Source organism: Schistocerca gregaria, unplaced genomic scaffold (genome assembly GCF_023897955.1).
Source record: "Schistocerca gregaria isolate iqSchGreg1 unplaced genomic scaffold, iqSchGreg1.2 ptg000345l, whole genome shotgun sequence".
In the NCBI taxonomy this organism is placed as follows: Eukaryota; Metazoa; Arthropoda; class Insecta; order Orthoptera; family Acrididae; genus Schistocerca; species Schistocerca gregaria.
In genome coordinates, this window is record NW_026061808.1 from 48,001 (window position 1) to 57,600 (window position 9,600).

The following is a 9,600-nucleotide window of genomic DNA, read 5'->3' on the forward strand; positions in this document are numbered from 1 at the left end:
AGAAGCTTCTTCTGTGTTCTACTATGGTGCTTTTAGTGTCTCCGCATACCGCAGCACGTGACATAGCTTTGCAGACGATAAACGTAACCATTTCAGAGAGAAAAGCGGCCATAGTGACGATCTGGCTTTAAGTAGATTTGATAACAAATGACGAAAACCGGCGTATTTCTCAGGTTCTTGCTACATATGAACCCTTTTCACATTCTTCGGTGCAACGCAGCTGCTAGTCCTCCTTTCATGCAAAATGTTAAGGTTCCACCTCATGTCCAAGGCACCAAAGCCGGTTAAAAATCAATAATCGATAACCAAAACTTGAATTGTACTGCTTCTTATGGCTATTGCTTCAACTTAGAAGCTTCTTCAGTGTTCTACTATGGTGATTTTAGTGTCTCCGCATACCGCAGCACGCGACATAGCTTTGCAGACGATAAATGTAACCGTCTCAGAGAGGAAAGCGGCCAATGTGACGATCTGGCTTTAAGTCGATTCGATAACAAATTACGAAAACGGACGGATTTCTCAGGTTTTTACTACATATGAACACTTTTCACATTCTCCCGTGTAACGCGGCTACTAGTCCTCCTTTCATGCAAAATCTTAAGGTCCGAAGTCATGTCCAAGCTACCAAAACTGGCTAAAAAGTGAATAATCGACGCCTAAAACTTCAATTGTACTACTTCTTACTGGCTATTACTTCAACTTAGAAGCTTCTTCTGTGTTCTACTATGGTGCATTTAGTGTCTCCGCATACCGCAGCCCGCGACATAGCTTTGCAGACGATAAATGTAACCGTTTCAGAGAGAAAAGCGGCCAATGTGACGATCTGGCTTTAAGTCGATTCTATAACAAATGACGAAAACGAACGGATTTCTCAGGTTTTTACTACATATGAACACTTTTCACATTCGCCCGTGCAACGCAGCTGCTAGTCCTCCTTTCATGCAATGTCTTAAGGTCCTAGGTCATGTCCAAGCCACCAAAGCCGGCTAAAAAGTGAATAATCGACAACTAAATCTTGAATTGTACTACATCTTGCTGACTATTGCTTCAACTTAGAAGCTTCTTCTGTGTTCTACTTTGGTGCTTTTAGTGTCTCCGCATACCGCAGCACGCGACATAGCTTTGCAGACGATAAATGTAACCGTCTCAGAGAGAAAAGCGGCCAATGTGACGATCTGGCTTTAAGTCGATTCGATAACAAATGACGAAAACGGACGGATTTTCAGGTTTTTAGTACATATGAACACTTTTCACATTCTCCCGTGCAACGCGGCTGCTAGTCCTCCTTTCAAGCAAAATCTTAAGGAACTAGGTCATGTCCAAGTAAATAAAGCCGGCTAAAAAGTGAATAATCGACAACTAAAACTTGATTTGTACTACTTCGTACTGGTTATTGCTTCAACTTAGAAGCTTCTTCTGTGTTCTACTATGGTGCTTTTAGTGTCTCCACATACCGCAGCACGTGACATAGCTTTGCAGACGATAAACGTAACCGTTTCAGAGAGAAAAGCGGCCTATGTGACGATCTGGCTTTAAGTCGATTCGATAACAAATGACGAAAACGGAGGGATTTCTCAGGTTTTTACTACATATGAACCCTTTTCACATACTCCCGTGAACGCAGCTGCTAGTCCTCCTTTCATGCAAAATCTTAAGGCTCCACATGTCCAAGGCACCAAAGCCGGCTAAAAATCAATAATCGATAACCAAAACTTGAATTGCACTGCTTGTTATGGCTATTGCTTCAATTTAGAAGCTTCTTCTGTGTTCTACTATGGTGCTTTTAGTGTCTCCGCATACCGCAGCACGTGACATAGCTTTGCAGACGATAAACGTAACCGTTTCAGAGAGAAAAGCGGCCAATGTGACGATCTGGCTTTAAGTCGATTCGATAACAAATGACGAAAACGGACGGATTTCTCAGGTTTTTACTACATATGAACCCTTTTCACATTCTCCCGTGCAACGCGGCTGCTAGTCCTCCTTTCATGCAAAATCTTAAGGTTCCACCTCTTGTCCAAGGCACCAAAGCCGCAAAAAAAGAATAATCGATAACCAAAACTTGAATTGTACTGCTTCTTACGGCTATTGCTTCAACTTAGGAGCTTCTTCTGTGTTCTACTATGGTGCTTTTAGTGTCTCCGCATACCGCAGCACGCGACATAGCTTTGCAGACGATAAATGTAACCATCTCAGAGAGAAAAGCGGCCAATGTGACGATCTGGCTTTAAGTCGATTCGATAACAAATGACGAAAACGGACGGATTTCTCAGGTTTTTACTACATATGAACACTTTTCACATTCTCCCGTGCAACGCGGCTGCTAGTCCTCCTTTCATGCAAAATCTTAAGGTCCTAGGTCATGTCCAAGCCACCAAAGCCGGCTAAAAAGTGAATAATCGACAATTAAAACTTGAATTGTACTACTTCTTACTGGCTATTACTTTAACATGGAAGCTTCTTCTGTGTTCTACTATGGTGCTTTTAGTGTCTCCGCATACCGCAGCACGCGACATAGCTTTGCAGACGATTATTGTAACCGTCTCAGAGAGAAAAGCGGCCAATGTGACTATCTGGCTTTAAGTCGGTTCGATAACAAATGACGAAAACGGACGGATTTCTCAATTTTTTACTACATATGAACACTTTTAACATTCTCCCGCGCATCGCGGCTGCTAGTCCTCCATTCATGCAAAATCTTAAGTTCCTAGCTCATGTCCAAGGCACCAAAGCCGAGCTAAAAAAGTCAATAATCTATAACTAAAACTTGAATTGTACTACTTCTTACTGGCTATTACACCTTCTTAGAAGCTTCATCTGTGTTCTACCATGGTGCTTTTAGTATCTCCGCATACTGCACCACGCGACATAGCTTTGCAGACGATAAGTACAACCGTTTCAGAGAGAAGAGCGGCCAATGTGACGATCTCTCTTGAAGTCGATTCTATAACAAATGACGAAAACGGGCGGATTTCTCAGGTTTCTACTACATATGGACACTTTTAACATTCTCCCATGCAACGCGGCTGCTAGTCCTCCTTTCATGCAAAATGTTAAGTTCCTAGCTCATTTCCAAGGCACCAAAGCGAACTAAAAAGTCAATAATCGATAACTAAAACTCGAATTGTACTACTTCTTACTGGCTATTACATCAACTTAGAAGCTTCATCTGTGTTCTACTATGGTGCTTTTAGTGTCTAAGCATACCGCAGCACGCGACATAGCTTTGCAGACGATACGTACAAGCGTTTCAGAGAGACGAGCGGCCAATGTGAAGATCTGGCTTTAAGTCGATTCAATAACTAATGACGAACACGGACGGAATTCTCAAGTTTTTCCTACATATGAACACTTTTCACATTCTCCCGTGCACCTCGGCTGCTAGTCCTCCTTTCATGCAAAACGTTAAGGTCCTAGCTCATGTCCAAGGCATCGAAGCCAGCTAAAAAGTCAATAATCGATAACTAAAACTTGAATTTTACTACTTCTTACTTGCTATTACATCAACTTAGAAGCTTCATCTGTGTTCTACTATGGTGCTTTTAGTATCTCCGCATACCGCAGCACGCGACATAGCTTTGCAGACGATAAGTACAACTTTTTCAGAGAGAAGAGTGGCCAATGTGACGATCTGGCTTTAAGTCGATGCGATAACAAATGACGAACATGGACGGATTTCTCAGGTTTTTACTACATATGAACACTTTCCACATTCTCTCGCGCATCGCGGCTGCTAGTCCTCCATTCATGCAAAATCTTAAGTTCCTAGCTCATGTTCAAGGCACCAAAGAAGAGTAAAAAGTCAATAATCAATACCTAAAACTTGAATTGTACTACTTCTTACTGGCTATTACACCTTCTTAGGAGCTTCATCTGTGTTCTACCATGGTGCTTTTAGTGTCTCCGCATACCGCAGCACGCGACATAGTTTTGCAGACGATAAGTACAACCGTTTCAGAGAGAAGAGCGGCCAATGTGACGATCTCTCTTGAAGTAGATTCTATAGCAAATGACGAAAACGGGCGGATTTTTCAGGTTTTTACTACATATGAACACTTTTCACATTCTCCCGTGAAACGCGGCTGCTAGTCCTCCTATCATGCAAAATCTTAAGTTCCTAGCTCATGGCCAAGGCACCAAAGGAGGGTAAAAAGTCAACAATTGATACCTAAAACTTGAATTGTACTACTTCTTAGTGGCTATTACATCAACTTAGGAGCTTCATCTGTGTTCTACTATGGTGCTTTTAGTGTCTCCACATACCGCAGCACCCGACATAGCTTTGCAGACTATAAGTACAACCGTTTCAGAGAGAAGAGCGGCTAATGTGAAGATCTCGCTTTAAGTAGATTCGATAACAAATGACGAACATGGACGGATTTCTCAGGTTTTTACTACATATGAACACTTTTCACATTCTCCCGTGCAACGCGGCTGCTAGTCCTTCTTTCATGCAAAACCTTAAGTTCCTAGCTCATGTCCAAGGCACTAAAGAAGGGTAAAAAGTCAATAATCCATAACTAAATCTCAAATTGTACTACTCCTTACTGGGTATTACAACAACTTAGAAGCTTCATCTGTGTTCTACTATGGTGCTTTTAGAGTCTCCGCTTTCCGCAGCACGCGACATAGCTTTGCAGACGATAAGTACAACCGTTTCAGAGAGAAGAGCGGCCAATGTGACGATCTCTCTTGAAGTAGATTCGATAACAAATGACGAACATGGGAGGATTACTCATGTTGTTACTACATATGAACACTTTTAACATTCTCCCATGCAACGCGGCTGCTAGTCCTCCTTTCATGCAAAATGTTAAGGTCCTAGCTCATTTCCAAGGCACCAAAGCCAACTAAAAAGTCAATAATCGATAACTAAAACTCGAATTTTACTACTTCTTACTGGCTATTACATCAACTTACAAGCTTCATCTGTGTTCTACTATGGTGCTCTTAGTGTCTCCGCATACCGCAGCACGCGACATAGCTTTGCAGACGATACGTACAAGCGTTTCAGAGAGACGAGCGGCCAATGTGAAGATCTGGCTTTAAGTCGATTCAATAACTAATGACGAACATGGACGGATTTCTCAGGTTTTTACTACATATGAACACTTTTCACATTTTCCCGTGGAACGCGGCTGATAGTCCTCCTATCATGCTAAATCATAAGTTCCTAGCTCATGTCCAACGCACCAAAGAATGTTAAAAAGTCAATAATCCATAACTAAAACTTGAATTGTACTACCTCTTACTGGCTATTACATCAATTTAGAAGCTTCATCTGTGTTCTACTATGGTGCTTTTAGTGTCTCGCATACCGCATCACGCGACATAGCTTTGCAGACGATAAGTACAACCGTCTCAGAGATAAGAGCGTCCAATGTGACGATCTGGCTTTAAGTCGATTCGATAACAAATGACGAAAACGGGCGGATTTCTCAGGTTTTTACTACATATGAACACTATTCACATTCTCCCGTGCACCTCGGCTGCTAGTCCTCCTTTCATGCAAAATGTTAAGGTCCTAGCTCATGTCCAAGGCACCAAAGCCAGCTAAAAAGTCAATAATCTATAACTAAAACTTGAATTGTACTACTTCTTACTGGCTATTACACCTTCTTAGAAGCTTCATCTGTGTTCTACCATGGTGCTTTTAGTGTCTCCGCATACCACAGCACGCGACATAGCTTTGGAGACGATAAGTACAACCGTTTCAGAGAGAAGAGCGGCCAATGTGACGATCTCTCTTGAAGTAGATTCTATAACAAATGACGAAAAGGGGCGGATTTCTCAGGTTTTTACTACATATGAACACTTTTTACATTCTCCCGTGAAACGCGGCTGCTAGTCCTCCTATCATGCAAAATCTTAAGTTCCTAGCTCATGTCCAAGGCACTAAAGAAGGGTAAAAAGTCAATAATCGATACCTAAAACTTGAATAGTACTACTTCTTACTGGCTATTACACCTTCTTAGAAGCTTTGTCTGTGTTCTACCATGGTGCTTTTAGTGTCTCCGCATACCGCAGCACGCGACATAGCTTTGCAGACACTAAGTGCAACAGTTTCAGAGAGAAGAGCAGCCAATGTGACGATCTGGCTTTAAGTCGATTCGATAACAAATGGCGAAAATGGACGGATTTTTCAGGTTTTTACTATATATGAACACTTTTCACATTCTCCCGTGCAACTCCGCTGCTAGTGGTAATTTCATGCAGAACGTTAACGTCCTAGCTCATGTTTAAGGCACCAAACCAGCTAAAAAGTCAATAATCGATAACTAAAACTTGAATTGTACTACTTCTTACTGGCTATTACATCAACTTTGAAGCTTCATATGTGTTCTACCGTGGTGCTTTTAGTGTCTCTGCATACCGCAGCACGCGACATAGCTTTGCAGACGATAAGTACAACCGTTTCAGAGAGAAGAGCGGCCAATGTGACGATCTCTCTTGAAGTAGATTCTATAACAAATGAAGAAAAGGGGCGGATTTCTCAGGTTTTTACTACATATGAACACTTTTTACATTCTCCCGTGAAACGCGGCTGCTAGTCCTCCTATCATGCAAAATCTTAAGTTCCTAGCTCATGCCCAAGGCACTAAAGAAGGGTAAAAAGTCAATAATCGATACCTAAAACTTGAATAGTACTACTTCTTACTGGCTATTACATCAACTTCGAAGCTTCATCTGTCTTCTACTATGGTGCTTCTAGTGTCTCCGCATTCCTCAGCACGCGACATAGCTTTGCAGACGATAAGTACAGCCGTTACAGAGAGAAGAGCGGTCAATGTGACGATCTGGCTTTAAGTCGATTCGATAACAAATGACGAAAACGGACGGATTTCTCAGGTTTTTACTACATATGAACACTTTTCACATTCTCCCTGGCAACGCGGCTGCTAGTCCTCCTTTCATGCCAAATCTTAAGGTCCTAGCTCATGTGCAAGGCACCAAGGAAGGGTAAAAAGTCAATAATCCATAACTAAAACTTGAATTGTACTACTTCTTACTTACTATTACATCAACTTCGAAGCTTCGTCTGTGTTCTACTATGGTGCTTTTAGTGTCTCCGCATACGGCAGCACGCGACATAGCTTTGCACACGATAAGTACAACCGTTTCAGAGAGAAGAGCGGCCAATGTGATGACCTGGCTTTAAGTCGATTCGATAACAAATGACGAAAACGGACGGATTTCTCAGGTTTTTACTACATATGAACACTTTTCACATTCTCCCGTGCAACTCGGCTGCTAGTCCTCCTCTCATGCAAAATCTTAAGTTCCTAGCTCATGTCCAAGCCACCAAAGAAGGGTAAAAAAATCAATAATCGATAGCTAAAACTTGAATTGTACTGTTTCTTACTGGCTATTACATCAACTTAGAAGCTTCATCTGTGTTGTACTATGGTGCTTTCAGTGTCTCCGCATACCGCAGTACGCGACATAGCTTTGCAGACGATAAATGTAACAGTTTCAGGGAAAAGAGCGGCCAATGTGGCGAAGTGGCTTTAAGTCGATTCGATAACAAATGATGAAAACGAACGGATTTCTCAGGTTTTTACTACATATGAACACTTTTGACATTCTCCCGTGCAATTCGGCTGCTAGTCCTCCTTTCATGCAGAATCTTAAGGTCCTAGCTCTTGTCAAAGGCACCAAAGCCAGCTAAAAAGTCAATAATCGACACCTAAAACTTGAATTGTACGACATCTTACTGGCTATTACATCAAATTAGAAGCTTCAGCTGTGTTGTACTATGGTGCTTTCAGTGTCTCCGCATACCGCAGCACGCGACATAGCTTTGCAGACGATAAATGTAACCGTTTGAGAGAGAGGAGCGGCAAATGTGACGATCTGGCTTTAAGTCGATTCGATAACAGATGACGAAAACGGACGGATTTCTCAGGTTTTTACTACATATGAACACTTATGACATTCTCGAGTGCAACGCGGCTGCTAGTTCTCCTTTGATGCAAAATCTTAAGGTCCTAGCTCTTGTCCAATTCACCAAAGAAGGGCAAAACGTCAATAATTGGTAACTAAAACTTTAATTGTAATACATCTTACTGGTTATTACATCAACGTAGAAGCTTCATCTGTGTTCTACTATGGTTCTTTTAGTGTCTCCGCATATCGCAGCACGCGACATAGCTTTGCAGACGATAAATGTAACCGATTCAGAGAGAAGAGCGGCCTGTGTGACGATCTGGCAATAAGTCGTTTCGATAACAAATGAAGAAAACGGAATGATTTCTCAGGTTTTTACTACTTATGAACACTTTTCACATTCTCCAATGCAACGCGGCTGCTAGTCCTCCTTTCATGCAAAATCGTAATGTCCCAGCTCATGTCCAAGGCTCCAAAGAATTGTAAGAAGTCAATAATCGGTAACTAAAACTTGAATTGTACTACTTCTTACTGGCTATTACATCAACTTAGAAGAGTCATCTGTGTTCTACTATGGTGCTGGTAGTGTCACCGCATAAAGCAGCACGCGACATAGCTTTGCCGACGATAAATGTGTTCGAGAGAAAAGAGCGGTCAATGTGACGATCTGGCTTTAAGTCGATTCGATAACAAATGCCGAAAACGGACGGAATTCTCAGGGTTTTACTACATATGAACACTTTTCACATTCTCTCATGCAACTCGGCTGCTAGTCGTCCTTTCATGCAGAATCTTAAGGTCCTAGCTCATGTCAAAGGCACCCAAGCCAGCTAAAAAGTCAATAATCGATACCTAAAACTTGAATTGTACTACTTCTCACTGGCTATTACATCAACATAGAAGCTTCATCTGTGTTCTACTATGGTGCTTTTAGGGTCTCCGCATACCGCAGCACGCGACATAGCTTTGCAGACGATAAATGTAACCGTTTGAGAGAGAGGAGCGGCAAATGTGACGATCTGGCTTTAAGTCGATTCGATAACAGATGACGAAAACGGACGGATTTCTCAGGTTTTTACTACATATGAACACTTATGACATTCTCGAGTGCAACGCGGCTGCTAGTTCTCCTTTGATGCAAAATCTTAAGGTCCTAGCTCTTGTCCAATTCACCAAAGAAGGGCAAAACGTCAATAATTGGTAATTAAAACTTTAATTGTAATACATCTTACTGGTTATTACATCAACGTAGAAGCTTCATCTGTGTTCTACTATGGTTCTTTTAGTGTCTCCGCATATCGCAGCACGCGACATAGCTTTGCAGACGATAAATGTAACCGATTCAGAGAGAAGAGCGGCCTGTGTGACGATCTGGCAATAAGTCGTTTCGATAACAAATGAAGAAAACGGAATGATTTCTCAGGTTTTTACTACTTATGAACACTTTTCACATTCTCCAATGCAACGCGGCTGCTAGTCCTCCTTTCATGCAAAATCGTAATATCCCAGCTCATGTCCAAGGCTCCAAAGAATTGTAAGAAGTCAATAATCGGTAACTAAAACTTGAATTGTACTACTTCTTACTGGCTATTACATCAACTTAGAAGAGTCATCTGTGTTCTACTATGGTGCTGTTAGTGTCACCGCATAAAGCAGCACGCGACATAGCTTTGCCGACGATAAATGTGTTCGAGAGAAAAGAGCGGTCAATGT